Raw genomic sequence first — 12,331 nt, 5'->3', positions numbered from 1 at the left:
AATGGCACATTCTCAGATTGGGTTGACGTTACCAGTGGAGTGCCACAGGGGTCAGTATTGGGGCCACTTTTTTTTTTTTTTAATCAGATATTTTTATTGAACATTTTTTAAATAACAACACACCCAACAAGTACAACCTGGAGGGGAGTACGTACATATCTTTACAGTAAGCTCTGGATTTGTACAATAATGAAAACTCAAATTATACTTATTAAAGCGTTACAAGAGAGTTACATTTGTATCCATTTTCTCTTACAGGATGTATGTTTTATCATATATGCTTATTATTAGTAGCATACTCCTTCCCACCCTTCCCAACTCCCCCCGCCCACCCTTGCGTGCCAGCTCTTCAAGACCCTTCAGGTCTCATATAATTATTCACATATTAAAGAAGACCTAAATCTATCTTTACTTATTTTGCTAATGATAATTGATATTCTAAGCTAGTTCTTAGCCTTATAAGGGAGCTTGATGATAAACCCGGTGTATCTAGCCACTTGCCCCAAATCTTTTCGAATTTGGAGACCCCATTCCTCTTTACATACGTGCTATATTCCAATAGTATTACTGCATTCAAACGATCTATAAACTCTTTCTTGTCCGGTGGCCTAGGCCTAATCCAATGGGCAGCTATAACCTTTCTAGCTTGATATAAGGATCTTTGTATTGCAATATTATTAGGTTCTGCCAGGTTGTCTATCTTCAGGACTCCCAATAAACATGCAAGTGGGCTTTCTTCAATAGTTACAGAGAAAACTTTACGGGTCAAGTCTAATATAGATTTCCAAAAAGACTCCAGTTCCCTGCATCCCCACATCATGTGAAGTATATTTGCTTCTTCAGTTCGGGGCCACTTCTTTTTAATATTTTTATTAATGACCTTGTAGTGGGTTTACACAGTCAAGTTTCAATATTTTCAGATGATACTAAGCTGTGTAAAGTAATAAATACTGAGGTAGATAGTTTAGCATTACAGAGGGATTTGTGGAAGCTTGAGGAGTGGGCAGAGAAATGGTTGATGAGGTTTAATGTAGATAAATGTAAAGTTATGCACTTGGGCCAGGGAAACAAAAAGTATAATTATGTTCTAAACAGTCAATTACTTGGTAAAACTGGAGCTGAAAAGGACTTGGGGGTATTGGTGGATGGTAAACTTAATTTTAGTGACCAGAGCCAGGCGGCTGCTGCTAAAGCAAATAAAATTATGGGATGTATCAAGAGAGGAATAAATTCTCATGATAAAGACATAGGGGGTCATTTACTAAGGGCCCGATTTGAGTTTTCCCGACGTGTTACCCGAATATTTCCGATTTGCACCGATTGTACCTGAATTGCCCTGGGATTTTGGCGCACGCGATCGGATTGCGGCGCATCGGCACTGGCATGCATGCGACGGAAATTGGGAGGAGTGGCCGAACAAAAACCCGACGGATTCGGAAAAACCGCCGCATTTAAAAAAGGAAATTGTGTTGCAGAGCTTGCACTCACCTTCATCCAGGATAGGATCGTGAACTTCAGTGCATTTAGGGGAACTTCAGCGCAGCAGCGCCACCTGGTGGACATCAGAGGAACTGACTTGATGAATCCCGGCCGGACCCAAATCCAGCGCAGAGAACGCGCTGCTGGATCGCTAACGGACCCGGTAAGAAAATCTGCCCCATAGTTTTGCCCTTATACAAATCCCTGGTCAGACCACACATGGAATATTGTGTACAGTTTTGGGCACCAGTGTATAAAAAGGATATAGTAGAGCTGGAACGGGTGCAGAGGAGAGCAACCAGGATTATTAGGGGAATGGGGGGATTAGAATACACTGACAGATTACAAAATTTGGGATTATTCAGTTTAGAAAAAAGACGACTGAGGGGAGACCTCATTACAATGTACAAATACCTGAACGGACAGTACAAGGATCTCTCGAAAGATCTTTTTATACCTAGGCCTGTGACCAGGACAAGGGGGCATCCTCTGCGGCTGGAGGAGAGGCGATTTTACCATCAACATAGACAAAGGTTCTTTACTGTAAGAGCAGTGAGACTATGGAACTCTCTGCCGCAGGAGGTTGTTATGGCGGACTCTATGTACATGTTGAAGAGAGGCCTGGATGCCTTTCTGGAGAGAAAAAATATCACGGGTTATGGGGAAAACACATTTATTTAATTCATAAAGGTTGGACTTGATGGACTTGTGTCTTTTTCCAGCCTTATATACTATGATACTATGATGGTTCAGGGACTGACCTTTGCTGTGGATTTACGTCCTTATGCTGTAGGGCTTAAAATGCATGTAATCAGGTGCGGGTGCCATGTGGGTAACTTCATCTTATGGCAGAAGGAATGTAAATCTGCAATAACCCCACATCTAATCTGCAAGCATCAAAAACAAGTTGCAATCGGCTTGCTTCTGATGTGCATTTGCAGAAGGATGTCGGCATGCTTCTGATCATACATACCCTGTGGATTCCGGTACCATGCAAACCCATATATCTTTCTACCCTACACAACACTTCTTCCCCTCCTTGTCCTGTGGCACTAAAAATTTCAGTCCCCTGAAAGCACTAATTCCCCACCCAAACAACTACTGTGTCTTTTGTTTTGCCATTTTTCAATCCACACTTTAAAATTCCATAACTTTTTTTTTTAATATTTTCATGTACAAACCTTCATAAAAGCTTGTTTTCTACAAAACAAATTATACTTGCTAGTGATAATATTTAATATTCCATGCCAAGCTGGAAAAAAATTTACTGTATTTTTAGACCCGCTATTTTATTGCAGTATACAGGGATTTTTTCACTGATCTATAATAGTGTGCATTGAACACATTGTTATAGATTGTGCTGAATGACATGCCGAGGAGCCTCCTCTACACTCCCGCTTGTTACAGCAATTAATCTACGCTACCTGATGACATCACGGGCGACTATCCTTGCGCCTCTGGCATTTAAATGTCAGCTGGTGGTTTTGCCCAGGGCATTTAAATGTTAAATGCAGCAAACCTCCAATGTCTATTAAAAGGGGTCAGCGCGTGAGCCCTCTTCATACACTAACTGCAGCATCATGATGTTAATGGGGTTAAATAACACAAAGCGCACCACAAGAATTGTGCAGCAGGAACTCCACTGATAACCCATTGATAATCTCTGTGCACACTAACAGCACATTGTATGGGGAGTAAAAACCCCATGTACTGACATACTGTAGTATGGCAGTATATGGTAGGATCAATCTGACAACCTAGGGTTAAAGTACCCTAGGGAGTCTGAAAATAGTAAAAGTAAAAATAAAAAAAAATTAAAAAAAATTATTATTAAAAAAACCTAAAAATTCAAATCACCCCCCTTTCCCTAGAAGTGATATAAATATTAATAAACAGGGAAAATCATAAACACATTAGGTATCACTGCATCCGAAAATGCCCAATCAAAATATGATAACGGTTTTTCACTGCGTTTAACCCCGTAACGGAAAGTCGAAAAAGGCATTTTTTTTGCCATTTTGAAAAATATAAAAAAAATTAATAAAAAGTGATCAAAAGGTTGCACAGTCCTAAAAATTATAGCAATGAAAACACCATCAAAAGTCACAAAAATTGACACTACCCACAGCTCTGTACACCAAAGTATGAAAAAGTTATTAGCGCCAGAAAATGGCAAAATCCCCCCAAAAATTTTTGTACAGGAGGTTTTAATTGTTTTAAATGTATGAAACCATTAAAAAACCTATACAAATTTGGTATCCACGTAATCGTAGCAAGCCAAAGAATAAAGTAGACATGTCATTTGGTACGCACAGTGAAAGCTGTAAAATCCAAGCCCACAAGAAAACGTTGTAAATGTGTTTTTTCACCATTTTCACTGTATTTGGAATTTTTTCCTGCTTCCCAGTGCACGGCATGGAATATTAAATACCGTCACTACGAAGTGCAATTTGTTACGCAGAAAATAAGCCATCACAGAGCTCTTTATGTGGAAAAATAAAAAAGTTATAGATTTAAGATATAGATAGGTGGTGAGTGAAAAATGGAAGTGAAAAAACTGTTGTCTCATAGCAGCACACAGCAGAACTGTGTTTTACTGTCAGGCAGAACTACAGGACACATCACTGATAGAATAAAGAACGCTTTAACATGCCTTAAGTTAAAGACCAGGGGTTAACAAAATATTTAATGTTGCATTATATTTGCTGCCTACAAGAATTTTCCAAAAGCTGAGCACCACATGTAAATATTCCTTATAGACATGTGAGTTTTCAATATTTGAGAACGATTCTTTCCTGGAGAGTTACCTGGCTGTTACTGTTAATCCCTCAGCAAGCACTAGACAGAACCTCCTTGTTACTGATGAAAAAAATCATACAGGGAAACACTGTTTCTCCCTGTGCCTTATTATTAACTTATTGCAATACTATAAGTATGGCATGGGTTCCAGAAAATAAATACATATAACTGCCACAGTATAATGCTAATCTGTACCTATATTTGATTTCATTTTATGTAAAGGACATCTACCACCATGATAAAGGAATGTAAACCATGGCAGGCAAAATCTGCTCTTCTTTAAGCTTCCTGTGCCCTTTAAAAAAAAAAAAAAAAAAAAAAAAAGCTTTGATAATTAAACAAATGATCCTGATCCTGCACAGCTTCTCTCTGTGACTCATAGACTTGGTTATAAGCCAAAATTTTCAGCTTTCCAAAACACACTTATTACTCACCATATACAGGAACCATTGTCTGCTGGCTGCTGTGACAGTCAGAAGCTGAGCCGTGATTGGTTGCTGTTTTGCCACAGGTGAGTATGGGGAGATTTATCAGAAATGTCTGAGGTAAAACTGTTCCAGTTGCCCATGGGAACCAATCAGAAATCAGCTATAATTTTGTATAATGAAGCGATGGGACAGGGAGTTCTCTCATCTATGATGTGAGAGGCGATAATAGTGGTTATTCTTAAGCTGGGAAAGGACCCACTGGAAATGAACTCTTATCGCCCTGTATTGCTTCTCACAGTAGATTTCAAGGTACTAGCAAAGATGCTGGCCAACAGACTAACTACTGTTGTAGCTTTGGTTGTCCATGCTGACCAGGTTGGATTTATGCCCAATATGTCTACTGCTCTTAACCTATGATGCTTGTATTTAAACATATAGAGCTCCCGTAGTCACGGGATGCTTCAGTTGTATCATTTGATGTGGCCTAGGCATTCAACAGTGTGGAATGACTATATTTATTCGAGGTACTTCGTAGGCTAGGTTTTGGGCCCAAGTTCCTAGCGTGGGTGGGCCTACTGTGTTCTTCTTCCAAGGCTAGATTACAAATTGCTCTCTTTTCCCTTTCCATTGTATAGGGCAGTGGTGGCGGACCTATGGCACTGGTGCCAGAGATGGCACTCAGATACCTCTCTCTGGGCACGCGGGCTGTCTCCCAGGCACAGAGCTAGTGTGTTTTGGGTCACATTTTGGGCACTCGATCTCTAAAAGGTTCGCCATCACTGGTATAGGGGGACCTGACAGGGGGTGCCTTCTATCGCCTTTGCTATTTTCAATTGCTGTGGAGCCCCTGACAGCGGCTTTAAGATCCTCAGCAACAATTTAGTGTTTTCAGTATGGTTCTATATGCAGACAACTAGCTGCATTTTTTAGATGACTGCTCTTTTTCGCTGCCAAGTGCAATAGAGGTTATCAACTCTTTTGGCATGTTGTCCGGCCTTACCAATGTGACGAAATCTGTGGGATTACCTTTATCTCCCCAAGAATGTCCCAAAGCTACTTCTGAAAGTAGTCTCTTCATAGTCTCTACTTTTACGTATCTGGGAGTAATAAATTTAGCGGATGTCTCTACATTTACGGCTTTAAACATTAGTCCTCTGCTTTGTAAATTCCAACAAAAAGTTAAAGCATGGTACAAGCTCCCATTTTCAGTAGTTGGTCTGGCTAACTTGGCTAAAAACTATTATGATGCCCCAGTTATTGGTGACCCTCCAAACACCCAAGGATGATGGAGGGATGGCTCTACCCAATCCCTGGTTAGATTTTCTGTTGGCTCAGCTGCAACAATAAAGGGGCTGGGGGGGAACTGTTCACGGGATCTACCTCGCATAAGCTACTTTGACAGATGTTAGGAATCCCTAATGTGTTAGTGGGCCTGTAAGCGGGCCTTTTCAAATCTTTTAATAAAAATCTGTTGACATTGCAGCTTATAGATAAGGTTTTTTTTATTTATTTTTATTTTATAGAAAATGCTCCACAAATGCATACATTTTGACCCCTTTTGGGTGTCTACTTATATAAATATACAAAGTTAACATCAAATACAAAAACAATCCAATAAATGTTTATTCTCTCATTTAATCAGCCCCCAGTAGTATACAGCCTGCCCCCAGTAGTACACAGCCACCCCAGCCTGCCCCCAGTAGTATACAGTCTGCCCCCAGTAGTATACAGCCACCCCAGCCTGCCCCCAGTAGTATACAGCCAGCCCAGCTTGCCCCCAGTAGTATAGAGCCACCCCAGCCTGCCCCCAGTAGTATACAGCTTGCCCCCCGGTAGTATACAGCCTGCCGAGCATTAAAAAAAAAAAACTTATATACTCACCCTCCGGTGGCCCTGATGCACAGCGCTGCTCCCCCGATGTCAGCGCGGCTCGTCTTCTGGCTTCTGGGCCTGTCTTCTTTCTTCTATAAGATCTTGCTGGGCACTGGCATCAGTCTCTGCCGGCCGGCAGGCGCATAGTATGACGCAGCGCTGCTGACGTCATACTAGGCGCCGCCTGGGAGAGAGCAATGCCGGTGCCCAGCACGATCTTACAGAAGAAAGAAGACAGGCGCAGAAGCCAGAAGAGGACCCGCACGAACATCGGGGGAGCAGCGCTGCGCATCAGGGCCACCGAAGGGTGAGTATATAAGTTTATTATTTTTTAAGTAAATATATAATGTATTGACTCGTGTATAAGCCGAGGGGACGTTTTTCAGCACATTTTTTGTGCTAAAAAACTCGGCTCATACACGAGTATATAAGGTAATTAGAATTATAATGATGAAATAAACACCGCCATACATCAAGTTTAATTGATTCTCTCAGAACTTAAATACTGTTCTTTGCATCAAGAATTTTGCTAAATTGTTGCCAATTGCCTCTCGCTATTTTTCCAAGCAGACCTCCCTCCTTGATCTTCCCCTTGATCTGCATTTAATGTAAAAATTCTGAGTCTTCTAATCCATAATCTATTTTAATCTGTTGAAATGTTTTTATCTCCCGTTTCCTTTTATCCACTAAATCATAGATTTTAAAAATACCCTTCCTTTTCAAAGCTGCAAGCCACCCCTGTTCTCCTTTCCATTTCCACAGGCTCAGTCTGGCCTGCCGGGGGGCCGGGTAATTCCCCGGTGGGCCCCGACTCCGGTCATTATGGCAGGGGCCACCGTTTGTATCCATCGGAGGCCCCTGCCAGTGGCTGCAATAGTACTCGTTGCGGCTGAAACGGCCGCACGAGTACTATTCCTGCAGTCAAAGCTGTCAGTGTGACGCGGCTTTTCGGCGCATGTCACACTGTAACTTAGATGCGCGAGCCGCGTCGTGACATGGCGCGCATCTCTCCCCAGTCCCACGGCAGCAGCAGGATGCAGGATGAGGTGAGTACATTTTTTTTCTATTGGCAAAACAGATGGAGGTGGGGGTTAATGTGTATGGGGAGGAAGGGGGGGACTAACTATTATATGAAGGGGGGGGGTTAATGTGTATGGGGGAGAGGGGGGGCTAACTATTATATGAAGGGGGGTTAATGTGTATGGGGGGGCTAACTATTATATGAAGGGGTTAATGTGTATGGGGGGAGAGGGGGGCTAACTATTATATGAAGGGGGGGGTTAATGTGTATGGGGGGAGGGGGGGCTAACAATTATATGAACGGGGGTTAATGAGTTTGGGGGGCCTAACTATTATATGAAGGGGGCATAATGTGCAAAGGGGGGCCTAACTATTATATGAAGGGGGGTTAATGTGTTTGGGGGGCCTAACTATTATATGAAGGGGGGTTAATGTGCATGGGGGGCCTAACTATTATATGAAGGGGGGTTAATGTGCATGGGGGGCCTAACTATTATATGAAGGGGGGTTAATGTGCATGGGGGGGCCTAACTATTATATGAAGGGCGTTAATGTGCATGGGGGGCCTAACTATTATAAGAAGGGGGGTTAATGTGTATGGGGGTGGCTAACTATTATATGAAGGGGGTTAATGTGTATGGGGGGGGCTAACTATTATATGAAGGGGGTTAATGTGTATGGGGGGCCTAACTATAATATGAAGGGGGGGTTTAATGTGTATGGGGGGCCTAACTATTATATGAACGGGGGTTTATGTGTATGGGGGGCTAACTATTATATGAAGGGGGGTTAATGTCTATGGGCGGCCTAACTATTATATGAAGGGGGTTAATGTGTATGGGGGGGGGCTAACTATTATATGAAGGGGGGTTTAATGTGTATGGGGAGGCCAACTTTAATATGAAGGGGGGTTTAATGTGTATGGGGGGCCTAACTATAATATGAAGCTGGGTTTAATGTGTATGGGGGGCCTAGCTATAATATGAAGCTGGGTTTAATGTGTATGGGGGGCCTAGATATAATATGAAGGGGGGGTTTAATGTGTATGGGGGGGCCTAACTATTATATGAAGTGGGTTAATGTGTATGGGGGCCTAACTATTATATGAAGGGGGGGTTTAATGTGTATGGGGGGCCTAACTATAATATGAAGCTGGTTTTAATGTGTATGGGGGGGGTAACTATAGTATGATGGGGGGTGGAAACATGTATGGGGGGGGTCTTACTAGAATCTGGAGGGTGGATGGCAAAGTGTATGGGGGGTCTTACTAGAATCTGGAGGGGGCAGTGTGTATGGAGGGTGCCTATTTAAAATCTGGAGGGGGGCAAATGTCAAATTCTTGGGGGGGTGTATAATAAGGGGGGCAGTGTGTATGGAGGTGGATGTATAATAAGGGGGGCAGTGTGTATATACAATATACAGAAATAAAACTATTTACACTCACCGGCCACTTCATTAGGTACACCTGTCCAACTGCTCGTTAACACTTAATTTCTAATCAGCCAATCACATGGCGGCATTAAGGCATGTAGACATGGTCAAGACAATCTCCTGCAGTTCAAACCGAGCAAAGAAAGGTGATTTGAGTGCCTTTGAAAGTGGCATGGTTGTTGGTGCCAGAAGGTCTGGTCTGAGTATTTCAGAAACTGCTGATCTACTGGGATTTTCACGCACAACCATCTCTAGGGTTTACAGAGAATGGTCCGAAAAAGAAAAAGCATCCAGTGAGCGGCAGTTCTGTGGGCGGAAATGCCTTGTTGATGCCAGAGGTCAGAGGAGAATGGGCAGACTGGTTCGAGCCGATAGAAAGGCAACAGTGACTCAAATCGCCACCCGTTACAACCAAGGTAGGCAGAAGAGCATCTCTGAACAACTTTGAGGCAGATGGGCTACAGCAGCAGAAGACCACACCGGGTGCCACTCCTTTCAGCTAAGAACAGGAAACCGAGGCTACAATTTGCACAAGCTCATCGAAATTTGACAGCAGAAGATTGGAAAAACGTCCCGATTTCTGCTGCGACATTCAGATGGTAGGGTCAGAATTTGGCGTCAACAACATGAAAGCATGGATCCATCCTGCCTTGTATCAACGGTTCAGGCTGATGGTGGTGGTGTCATGGTGTGTGGAATATTTTCTTGGCACTCTTTGGGCCCCTTGGTACCAATTGAGCATCGTTGCAATGCCACAGCCTACATGAGTATTGTTGCTGACCATGTCCATCCCTTTATGACCACAATGTACCCAACATCTGATGGCTACTTTCAGCAGGATAATGCGCCATGTCATAAAGCTGGAATCATCTCAGACTGGTTTCTTGAACATGACAATGAGTTCACTGTACTCAAATGGCCTCCACAGTCACCAGATCTCAATCCAATAGAGCATCTTTGGGATGTGGTGGAACGGGAGATTTGCATCATGGATGTGCAGCTGACAAATCTGCGGCAACTGTGTGATGCCATCATATGGACCAAAATCTCTGATGAATGCTTCCAGCACCTTATTGAATCTATGCCACGAAGAATTGAGGCAGTTCTAAAGACAAAAGGGGGTCCAACCCGTTACTAGCATGGTGTACCTAATAAAGTGGCCGATGAGTGTATATGTAGAGGGAACGTGTCAGCAGGGAGTTTACCAGTAACCAGCGCCCTGTGCAGCAAGTCATTCACTTTATACTATAATACAATTAAATAATGTGTAGATACTATGTGTAAATAAATAGGAGGCAAGTTGTAGAAATGTAGAACTGAAGGGATGCTATATGCTCATTAATAATTTGGAGGGGATTATATGTATAATAATAATTAGGACATGGTATAAAAACGTATTATTACATTTTGTATAAAAATACATTTTTATTTAACAAATTTTTTAGTAGGGGAAATGTATGAAAATAATTATTAGGGACATTAAATAGATAAATTAATTCATTAAAATAATTCACAGGGGAACCAAATATTATGTAATTAATGGGGGGGGGGGACCATACTTTTTAATGGTACAGTATTATTTATTCACAGACTGTAATGTAGTAATATATTTCGGGGTAACAATGTAATTTTTTATATGGTGGGGGCACGGAGGGGTTTCTTATGTAGATTCTTTATACGTACAGTGTGGGACAATGTCTTATCCAGGTGACATTACACTGTAAGTAACTGTGGTATTTTTAGGGGCGCAGTGAGGAGGATCTGCTTCCCAGAGCTGAACACATCTGCCAGAAAATTCTGCAACCAGATTTTACGATGATTCTGGTTGTGAAGAAGAAAACAAGTCACCTGTGAGGTACTAGATGCTACTTCTTCCTGTGTCAGATCAGTATTGTAGTCACTGACTAACCTTCTAGTGTGAGACAGTCTCAGCTTATGTACTGTTATATCTATAGGGTCAGAGAGCCAGGTGTGACTTGTCTATGTGGTGCGGGATGCCAGAATAGGGTAGCGTTTCCTTATTGAAAGGTTGGTGCAGTGCGAACACTTACATCCCTAACCATAGCCAGCAGAAAGCCCAGGACATCAGGGTAACTCTTATACTATCACTAACCACAGCCCAGCCGCCAGCAGAAAGCCCTGGAAACCAGGGGTAACTCTTATACTATCCCTAACCACAGCCTAGCCACCAGCAGAAAGCCCAGGACATCAGGGGTAACTCTTATACTATCCCTAACCACAGCCCAGCCGCCAGCAGAAAGCCCTGGAAACCAGGGGTAACTCTTATACTATCCCTAACATTAATGCCCTGAGATAACATCACCCCTGCAGCCCCTGTACACAAACCAAGAACCGATCACTAGCAGAGAGGGAGGGGGAAAGGGCTTAGATTATCCTTTGCTTTACTGCCCCTGCTAGTGCGTATAAATTCCCTTATTCCAGAATATTTCTATGTAGTAGTAGGTGGGCCCCCAAAATCAATTTCACTGGTGGGCCCCAGGTACCCCAGTCCGACCCTGCATTTGCACATGCTAAAAAAATCTCCTAGAGACAGTTATCCCGATGTATCCGCTGGTAGCTGACATTTCCTCCTCACCGTTATCCAAACAGCTCTTGTATCTCTTAAGAGAATAGAGGCTTTACCTGGAATCTTCAAATTTACAGTCTTTTCATGCAAAAACTTCCCTAATGTTAGAGGTTGGGTCAAGCTCTCTTCCATCTACAAACTTATCCTGTTTATTTACCATTGTGCCACAAATCTCATAATTCAGGCTATATGTTATGTTCTTATGTCAGGAAATGACAGCCCGCCTATACCTTGTGATTTTTGCGGATATTTAATAGATACTCCACTCCTCCTATTTCTCCATAAAAAAATGTTTTCACATCCTTGTGTTTAAGTAACAAAGGGAGCATCTGCACTGTATAAAGCATCTTAATTAATTTTTCCCTGTCAAATAATGAGAGCGGAAGTTCCATCCACCTTTTTAAATCGTGTACTATTTTTTTTAACAACCCTGTCTCTATCTAATCTAACCCCTAGATACCTAAAATTATCCTTCACAGTTTTTAACCACCAATCCTTATTCCAGGACAAATGTCCCCCCTATCCAATAATAACACCTCTGTTTTGTGCATATTGATTTTATACCCGGAAATTAGAGATGGACAAATTTGTTAAAATTTGGTTCGTCCCGATTTGCCGAATTTTTTTAAAAAAATTGATCCGGTCCGAATTGAATCATGACGAATCGTGTTAAAAAACAGGTATTTCCTGTCTGCAGAGAGCCTGTAGGGTGTTG

General features: G+C 42.3%; 1 protein-coding gene across 6 annotated transcripts in view; it reads left to right on the top strand.

Moving 5' to 3' along the window:
* DDR2 (discoidin domain receptor tyrosine kinase 2) overlaps positions 1-12,331 on the top strand; it is a 440,458-nt gene that overhangs the window by 34,016 nt on the left and 394,111 nt on the right. Inside the window, exon 1 of one of the 6 annotated variants that reach the window (XM_072128534.1) lies at positions 4,726-4,789. The exons of the other annotated variants lie outside the window; for them this stretch is intronic. The gene's annotated coding sequence lies outside the window, so the exon portion shown is untranslated. Of the gene's footprint in view, positions 1-4,725; positions 4,790-12,331 lie in introns of those variants that run through there. 6 annotated transcript variants of the gene reach the window in all.

This window comes from Engystomops pustulosus, chromosome 10 (genome assembly GCF_040894005.1).
Source record: "Engystomops pustulosus chromosome 10, aEngPut4.maternal, whole genome shotgun sequence".
Classification (NCBI taxonomy): domain Eukaryota; kingdom Metazoa; phylum Chordata; class Amphibia; order Anura; family Leptodactylidae; genus Engystomops; species Engystomops pustulosus.
This window is presented reverse-complemented; position numbering and strand designations above follow the sequence as displayed.